Source organism: Eretmochelys imbricata, chromosome 5 (genome assembly GCF_965152235.1).
Source record: "Eretmochelys imbricata isolate rEreImb1 chromosome 5, rEreImb1.hap1, whole genome shotgun sequence".
In the NCBI taxonomy this organism is placed as follows: domain Eukaryota; kingdom Metazoa; phylum Chordata; order Testudines; family Cheloniidae; genus Eretmochelys; species Eretmochelys imbricata.
This window is the reverse complement of record NC_135576.1, coordinates 31,886,783-31,896,942: the sequence shown is the minus strand read 5'-3', so window position 1 is coordinate 31,896,942 and position 10,160 is coordinate 31,886,783.

Genomic DNA, 10,160 nt, shown 5'->3' with positions numbered 1-10,160 from the left:
ATTGTGCACAGAATTTTTATTTTTTTGGTGCAGAATTCCCCTGGGAATAAGGAGCACAGCACAAAGTGGTATGGCTGCAGATAGCACTATTATATAGCAGTGCCATTATGGCTTATGGTATTGTCATAGAACAGCTGAGAGTCGTGGCAGTTTAATTTTAAAGCATGCTAGTTAATTATAGTATGTACTCAGTAAATAAAAAACTTACAAGCTATACAATCAACTACTTTTCTATTGCAAGCTCCTGGTTTTTATTCCACAGAAAATTTAAGAATCCCTTGTTTATACCAAGGGAACATTGTGCATGTTATTTTTCTCCTTCATTTGAAAACAATCATCAAAAACCATTCCCTCTTTGTCCTGATTGTATATTTTAAATAAAATAATAATATAAGCAAACACACATAATTATGTGCAAGTTTCCTGTTGCAAGAGAAAACAAAAGCATCTCTTAAAATCTTAAATTGCACAGCCCAAAATGGCCTTTTGTCATTTTGCCCTCGAGAGGGAGAAGGAGAAAAGAAACCACATTAAAACACACCAGGCAGAGAATTGGAAGGGAATAAAACTTCATTTACAATCTTCCTGGGTCTGGAAATTGTAGCTGCTGATTGTATTGTGGGTTGTTGGAAATCGATATCCAGTCTGACCTGTTTTTAAATGAAACTAAAGAATATGAGTTTAATGATTTGTAGCCTAACCAGCACACATTTAAAAGCCTAAATAAAAGCAATGAGCAGAACAGAAGTTTGAAATACTTGGATAAAGATCATTGATAAAGATTTCCCTAGTCCAGATACTGTGCTTAATTATACTCAGCCTCAAACTTTCTGTGCACTGCACATCAAACCAAAAGCAAAACTTAATTATAGGTTTTTACATGAAATTTTATCATGGTCAGATTTGCATTTATTGTTAGAACAAGTAAACATATATTCAACTTGAAAAAAAAAGAAAATACTTGACTTGCTTCTTGTATATTGATCATCTGAAAATATAACATTCTAAGATTATGGCTTTTTTGTAGAAAGCATAGTAACTAAAAAGTATGATTAATTAAGAAGCTTTGTATTAGATGCTGTATAATGCAGACTGAATATATTTTTTGCAACAAAATAGTGGCATGGATAATATTCTGATAAAGAAAATATCTGAAAAAGCCATTTGTTAGAGATAAGGACAGTTTATTCATGATGATAAACTGTTCTACACGGGGCCTAGTCCTGCGTTGCTGGTGCATTCGAAAGTCACCTTGAAGTTAAGGGGTGAAATCCTGGCCCCCCACGAAAGTCAATATGATTTTGCCATTGACTTTGACTTCAGTAAGGCTAGGAGTGCACTCCAAGAAGTGGAGACTCTGGTGCATTGTGTCTATTGTGTCTATGATATATGTTAATACTATACAGTGTTAATGTAATACTACAAATACAATACAATAAATGCCAAGTAATGCATATTGGAAAACATAATCTCAACTATACATATAAAATTATCTAAATTAGCTGTTACCACTCAAGAAAGAGATCTTGGAGTCACTGTGGATACATCTCTGAAAACATTGATTCAATGTGCAGCAGCAGTCAAAAAAGCGAACAAAATGTTGGGAATCATTAAGAAAGGGATAGATAACAAGACAGAAAATATCATATTGCCTCTATAAATCCATGATATGCCCACATCTTGAATACTGCATGCAGATGTGGTCACCATATCTCAAAAAAGATATATTGGAATTGGAAACAGTTCAGAAAAGGGCAACAAAAATTATTAGGGGTATGGAACGGCTGCCATATAAGGAGAGAAATAAAACTGGGACTTTTCAGCTTGGAAAAGAGACGACTAAGGGGGGATATGATAGAGGTCTATAAAATCATGACAGGTTGGAGAAAGTAAATAAGGAACTGTTATTTACTCCTTCTCATAACACAAGAACTAGAGGTCACCAAATGAAATTAATAGGCAGCAGGTTTAAAACAAACAAAAGGAAGTATTTTTTCACACAATGCCCAGTCAACCTGTGGAACTCCTTGCCAGAGGATGTTGTGAAGGCCAAGACTATAACATGGTTAAAAAAACAACTAGATAAATTCATGGAGGATAGGTCCACCAATGGCTATTAGGCAGGGATGGTGTCCCTAGCCTCTGTTTGCCAGGAATGGGCAACAAGGTATGGATCACTTGATTATTACCTGTTCTGTTCATTCTCTCTGGGGCACCTGGCATTAGCCACTGTTAGAAGACAGGATACTGGGCTAGATGAACCTTTGGTCTAACCCAGTATAGCCGTTCTTATGTTCTTATACTCTTCTCTTGACACTGGCTTGTAATTCCCAAACTAACATTAGTGGGAGTCATGTGCTCCTAGAGAAGAATATAAAAGAAGTTTTTCTTCTTTTAAATAGTAGCTTTCACATATTGCTGTATAATTACATGCTGTTTCTCCAAGACAGTCAAAGCACAACAACCAAACATGAAGACTTTGCTTTATACAGTTGCAAGTGTCCTTATAAAGAGTGCATCCAGGCAAGACAATTTAAGACAGTACTAGAAGGAGAGGTTTAAGGTGAACAGTTACATTGTGTGTCTAGTATTCACTTCACCATCAGTGACAGCCCTCTAAATTTTCACATTAGACATAATTAGTGTGTTCTGAATATAAATAAATAAAAGTATTTACACTAACGGTGGATTCTGAATTTGAACCATGGAGCTTTAGTCTGAAATTTGTTAAGGCCAATGGAAATTTCATGGTTAAAGCATAAATACCACACTTTATAGTTGTGACAGTGCATCAGGGAAAAGAGACTGGGAGACAAGATAATGCAAAATTACTGAACAAAAACAGTAATATTTTATAGCGTGTTTTCACTATATTTTAGAACAGCCTGCACTTTAGAAAATACCTAGGCATGTTTAAAAGATGGTGGTGATGGCAACTGTGAGTAAGAACCCAAAGAATAATACCGTTTACGTTTATTTTCCCCCCAAGTGAGGATGCCTGTTCATTACAACTGCTGTTATAGCATCACCTAACTTTACAATTACTAGGCCAAATCCTGAAAAGGACTGAGCACCCGCAATCCTGTTGACTTCACTGAGAGTACAGCACCTCATAGGATTGTGTCTCAGATGCTCAGCACTCCTCAGGATGTGATCCATTATCAAGAAAGGACAATGCAGTTATGAGTAACTGGGCTTCCCATCTCACAGAATCTCCAGAGTAATTGGAGTCTCTAGTGTCCAACCACCTGTAGCAGGGCAGTCACCCCACTCCGGCCCTGAAAGGGTTAAAAGCCAGCCCTCGGAGAGGGCTGGGGCTGAGAGCCAATAAGAATAGGCTGACTGGGAAGGCAGCCACAGCTGGGGCCACGCCCAGTTAGGCTACAGCTGGCTCTATAAAAGGGCTGTGAGCCAAGAGCAGAGTCTCTCTCTCTCTAGCTCTTGAGAGGAGGACCTAGCTGTCTGGGAGAGAAGGGTACTTGGGACAGAGCAGTGCTGGGGAAAGGGAGGAGGAGCTGGGGTGCTCCAGCCTGGCAAACCCCCAGGCTGTGGGCCTGGTCAAAGGCCAAAACAGGTATTGGGGTTGCAAAGGTGTAGCCTGGGAATAGGCAAAGGCAGCAGGTCCTACCCCATTGCCAATGATGAGTGGTTTACAGACTGCAGTCTGCTCCAGTGAGTGGGGGCTAGATAATGACTGGTAGTAGCCACTGAGGCAAGGTGGGTTTAGAGGGTGGAGGTTCCCCCTGGGAGGGGAGACCCATAGTGTGGGGGTACTGCAGGGGCACAACACCAGGATAAGGGGCACCGGGGTCCGGGAGGGACATGGGGGCCCTAAGGCAGGTGAGTCACTGGCCTGCAGAGGGTGCTCTGGGCTGGAAGACCTAATTCCCAGGATAACCAGCAGGAGGCACTGTGGCAGTGAGTCTCACTTTGCTACACCATCTCACAGTTTCTGGTCCACTATAATCTGACATTGTAGTACCACCACAGAATGTAGAATAGTTGCTATAGGCAAAAGATCATGATGTATTTGTTCTGTGAATCAGAAAACCAAGAAGATAGGCAACTGGATATTCCATGAGAAAGAATAACCCAATTTCTATATGCACAAAACGGTTACTTATGTATACCTTTTTAACATGCAAATGTAGATTTAGTCAGGACAATTTAGATCACCAGTTTTGAAATTTTGACCCTGAAAAACCCATCAAGAACAAAAATCCTATGAAAATAATACTAAGATCTAGTTCCAGTAATGAAGGGAAGCAATACAGAATCAAAGCCAAATCAATCCTTAAACCAATTTCCCTTAAAACACAACATACACCTAGTTCTAGTTACAGGCATTTAATTCTTCAGATCCTTTGGCTTGGAGCTAGCTGTAATAGTTGACATGTATTTATGGGCTGACTGTGGCTACTTAGTGTTTAACACATCTTGCGCTCTAAGGCTAAACCTTGCTTATCTTACTCACAGGAGATGTTCTGTTTCCCCCTCTCCAATCAGCAATCCCTCAAATATTTCCCCCAAGAGCAGTGGTTCTCAACTGTGGTCCACCACTTGTGCAGGGAAAGCCCCTGGCAGGCCAGGCCGGTTTGTTTACAGTTCGCGGTTCGCGGCTCCAGGCCAATGGGGGCTGCGGGAAAGGCGGCCAACACATCCCTCGGCCCGTGCCGCTTCCCGCAGCCCTCATTGGCCTGGAGCGGCGAACCGTGGCCAGTGGGAGCCACGATCGGCCGAACCTGCGGACGTGGCAGGTAAACAAACCGGCCTGGCCTGCCGGGGCTTACCCTGCACAAGCGGTGGACCACAGTTAAGAACCACTGATTTAGAGAATGGTAGGTGTATCTGGCTTTCACGCTCCCTCTTTAAACTCCCTTGCAAAACTTCCTTATTTGCTTCTCCTGTTCGCTAGCTCCTCTGGTTACTTAAGAGCAGGCTTTTTAAACCCCCATTTTCCCTGAATAGCCCTGCCCCCCCCCCCCCAGGGATCCTAAAGGAATTAGGGTTCAAAGGATGGCAGGCTACAGCCTCATTAGGATGCTCTCAACCTTGCCTAGCAGGCCACTAAGCTCAGCACACAGCCCCCCAAACAGACCACACTGTAAACTTCAATCAAGAAGGCACAGAGCAAGCATGCAACAATCAATCAAACAAACTACCAGGCCATGGCTCTTATGTTCTATTATTGTATATTGTTTTTGAGAAGACTCTATTACACGTTGAGCACAAGGAATGCATCCCATTTCATCTGATCATTTCACAACTGCCCAGTCACAGTTCTAGGCAACACACCCATAGAGCATTAGTCACATCTGCACACTCATACAGCCTATGTTATGAGACAATGTAGCTGCATGGTAGAAACTGACAAGCTACATTGCCTGCTCTCAAAGTAAGTGTACATACAATAACTATTGTTACTCTCTCTGCACTGTTTCTTTATACTTGGTTTGAGAGCTACCACATAGTGTCTACCTGTAGATGGCAGCATTTACAATTCAAAAAGTTACCTAGAAGTTTCTCAAAAACCCATAGGTACGTTCAGATGGGATTTAATAATTCTGTGTGAGGTGACCAACTGTTTTCTTTATTGCAGGCTTAAAAGTGGATTTTCCATGGGACTTTCTTAGTATCCTTTATTTCTCTTCTTTCCCAACAACAACATGGTAACAGCTCAGTCCTATAATATGTCCAGAGCCAAATCCTGTTTGCCTTATTTACCCAAATAGTCTCACTGATCTGAAGCCACTAATATCCTGCAAACAGTAGCAAGGGTCACCAGAATCCTCTTCTAGGCAGCCCCTTCAGCTGTTTTCCCCTGGCACAGGGAGAGAGACAGATGCTTGAAAAGGGAAGTAGTGTACTCTGAGCCCAGTGGGCCTCCACCACCAGATGAATTCCTTATCCCCATGGGAAAAGAGAGGGTAAAGAATAACCTTTTCTTGGTCTTTGGGGGAGAAGAAAAAAGAACCCCTAGGGCTCCTAGATAGGACCATGAAGGGATATCCTTGTTGCTACAAGCTCCTGCTTCCCTTCCACTGAACCGTGGGGTAAGGAGGGAAGAACTCTTGTCCTGGTTTATTAAGCATGTAGGTTTGATGCCTGTGAGAGTTTGGGGTGAGCAACTGTGAGGATGAGCACATGGGTATTTGGGGATTGACTGAAGGGAATTGGAGAGAGGGGGAGTGGTGGTAGGGGTAATTGATTGTGTGAGGTGAATGCTTGGTGGGGAGTGATAGGATAACAGTGGTTGGGGGGAGGAGGGATAAGGTGTCGTGCTCAGTATTCTCCAGCAACTGAACAACATCTCTGGGCCCTGATGTTGGCCTCTTCTGCCTGCTGTCCCTCCCACAACAGCTGCCTCACATGAGATTGTCTACTGGGGTAAATACAAATACAAACAAAAAGATGTACTGATTGCTGGACGATTAAAATAATAATAAAAATGCCCCCCTGCTGAAACCACTGTTTAATCTCCCCAGGGTCTAGTATTGGTTGCTGATTTTAGTGTTTTGTGAGTAGGTGGTAGAGGTGGCCTGTGATTTACAGGAGATCCAACTAGATGACCTGGTGGTCCCTTCTGGCCTTAATTCTATGAATCTACATTAAAAATGGAGATGAGGGGAAGATGGCAAGAGAGTCGAAGCCGGTCATTTTATATTTTGTCCTGACCGCTGCAAACTTGCCCTGAACCCTGTATTCTGCTCAGACAGCTGAAATAATACTATGTGATTACCAAGCGGTGCAACACAGCTCAAATTTCAACTATGAAAGCCATAGTCTTGAAGAAATATGTAACAAAGTCACTGAATAATTTAGAGTAATGAATAGTGTACACTCAAGAAAATACAGATCTGCCCATAGATGTTCCACAAAAGCAATAAAGGGAAAATTCATCTCACTATTTGTTACAAATTATTCAAACAGCTCTACCTATTAAATATCTGACTCCCGAGTTCTTCACTGGGTAATGCAGCACATGATATCATATGTACCACAACTAAACAATCATCTCAGGCTTTCAGTAAACAACAACCAAAGGTCTGCTGTTTGAGGTGGGCTCACAAGGGTGCCATTTACACTCGCACAACTGTGCATCAGTCTTAGAAGGGTATTTTGCATGCAATCAGGTGACTGGGAAAATACAGAGCACATTTGACAGCTGGAAGCTGAAACATATCAGCTTCTATTAAGCACACATGTAAATATTGATTCATATTCAAGACTAGAGTTGAACCAGTTTGTCTGAGCTGCAGCCACTTGGTCTTGACCACTTTTTTGAGGTGTATGCAACTGAGGTGAAAACATTCCCTCAGCTAGATACGCAACACTAAGATCTACCTAAAGGAGGACTTGTGGCACCTTAGAGACTAACAAATTTATTTGAGCATAAGCTTTCGTGAGCTACAGCTCACTTCATCGGATGCATGTAGCTGTAGCTCACAAAAGCTTATACTCAAATAAATTTATTAGTCTCTAAGGTGCCACAAGTACTCCTTTTCTTTTTGTGAATACAGACTAACATGGCTGCTACTCTGAAACCTAAGATCTACCTGCCACTCATCTGCTCATGCACAGAGAGATGCAGATACAGCTAACAGTTGTAGGATCTTCCTAACAGTTCATTCTTTCAGATTTACTCTGTGACTTTCTATTTCCGTGTATGAATGGAACTACACCAGGGATAAGTATGGCTAATTGACATCAGTAGGAACTCCACACTCTGAACAAGTGTAAGATGTGCAATAGAGGTACAAAAAACAGATCTGAGATGTCATGGAGACACACATTTGGAATATCATGTGCTGTTCTGCATTTCTTTATCAAATAAATATATAATAAAAATGAAAAAGGAAGTGCTGGGGGATGCTACAACAGGAGAGGGACTCAAGGATCTTAGTTATTCCAAAAGAGAAGATTAATGGGGTCTATATTCTTTAGAGCTCTTTTATTACTAGTGATAATATAGTGATGAAGACAGAGCCTCACTGAGGCGCACATGGATCTGAGGGGGAAAAAAAAGATGATATTTAAAGTAATGCCAGGTACAAACAAACCAAAAATATGGCAGCTTAAGTTAAGGGCATTCAAGGAATTTGGAAACAAATCCTTTCCACGGAGCTCAGAAAAAGAAGTAAACTACCAATGGCAGCAGTTCAGTAAATACTATACATTGTACAAAGCTTGTAGTTTAATCCCTTGATGACATAATATTTATGGATGAAGGGTCTGGTGCAGAATTAATCTTTATTAAGGCCAACATTTTTAACCTCAGGAGCCTAATGTTAAATCTACATATGGGGGACCTAAGTAAATGGCCTGGTTTTCAGAGATGCTGAGCATCCACACGTCCCACTGAAGTCATCTGAAGGGATGATGCAGTGCACTTGTTCTCCTCGAGCACTGGGGAGAGATTGTGCTCCTTGAAGATTACATTTTTCTGATGGTGGTGTGACTCCCAAGGCAAGCTATGGACACAGTTTGGCCCACAGCTGGGTCATGACATGCTGCTGCACAATTAGGTTTTGCTGGTACAGCGGTTTGATCAAATTTTGGGTTTTGTTGTGGGTCCAAAGGGCCATACATGTCACTGCCCCCATGGATATACATGATGTATCTATGGAATTAGAGAAATACTTGGAAGAAGGCAATCCTGTAAGATACACCAACTCAAACAAGTGGGATGTACCTAGATGTTCTTCCCAGCCTCTTTCCATCCTTTAATATATATATATACTGTAATTTATTAAAACTGATGTACTCTGACATAGTACGCTTCAGCAGAGATAAATAAGAGCATATCTGTCAGATCAGTTAGCCTTTGGAGGTAATGAAGCAGCAGGAAGGAGAGACTGTGAGATCTCTAGAGCGGGGTGCAGGTAAAAGGAGTGGCCAAGCAGAAGGAAGGAGTGGGTGGATGGGTGAGTGTCTAGAGAAATGTCACGAGATTTTGTTGGCAATATCAGTCATGGTGGTAAATTCAGACAAACTTTATTCACACCCTCCTCAGTCCAGAGTAGTTCCTTGAGGAACATAGGAATTGCAATGCTGAATCAGATCTGAGATCCATCTAGTCCAGTATCCTGCCTCTGACAGCGCCCAGCATTAGATGCTTTAGAGACAGGTGCAAGAACCTCCCACTAGACAGATGTGTGTATTCTGTGCCCCACATAGAGTTTATTCTGATTTCTAATAGTTAGAGATCATTTTAAACCCTGAAGCATAGAAAGCATCTGGAGAAAAATCTTCCATGTGATAGACAATGGCACTTCTGAGTGGACCTAAACCTGCTGTGGGATGAAAATGAAACTAAGGCAAAGCAAACATAAGTACAAACAATATTTTGTGGATATAGTCGTAAATTGTTCACTCTATGCATTTATAACACCATTGCCTTGGGTTGGATTAAGCCTAAAAGTGGCCTAGTTCAACACTACAATGATTGAACTGAGACCTCATGGTAGTGAGATATTTGCTGCATGAAAATGTCATGATGCAAGGTTGAAATATTTTATCCTGAGGGCCAGCATTTCCAACCAAGGGTGGTTAAAGAAAGTCAAATAACCAGGTTACTAGAAAAGGAGTCAATGGTACCATTCAGGCATAGCTTAATCTAGCCTAGTGCAGGATACAGGCTAGTAATTATTTATATACTTTATTAAAGCATCAGCACTCTTACTTGTGGTAAACATAACTCGTCACCTTTGTTCACTTACTGGTTGGAAATGCTGGCCCTGAGGATAAAATGGTCTTTTAATGCTGACCCGCACCCCCTGTGGCCACCCCTAAAGCACCTGTTTTGGTGTCCCCATTTAAAAAAACAAACAAACAAACAAACAAACAAACATTCCAAATACCATGAGACTTCTTCTGGGCAGCCAACTTGCACTGCTCCCATTGCTCTTTTAACCCAACAGCCTCCAAGACAGCTGGAACGTTACGTATTTGGGCAAAACTCCAGTGATTTCCGCTGGCCAATGGGACCCAAAGAGAGAATTCTATAGAAGACAATCAGGCATTTAAAAATGTCGCTGTGATGGGTGTAAGCCCCATGCAGGCACCAAAATTCTTAAATGAGCCTGAGAGTGCAAGTAACCTTGCTGATTGTATCTGGGGAGAACATGGCCAGGTGAAGCAGATGGAATTAGCAAAGGAGT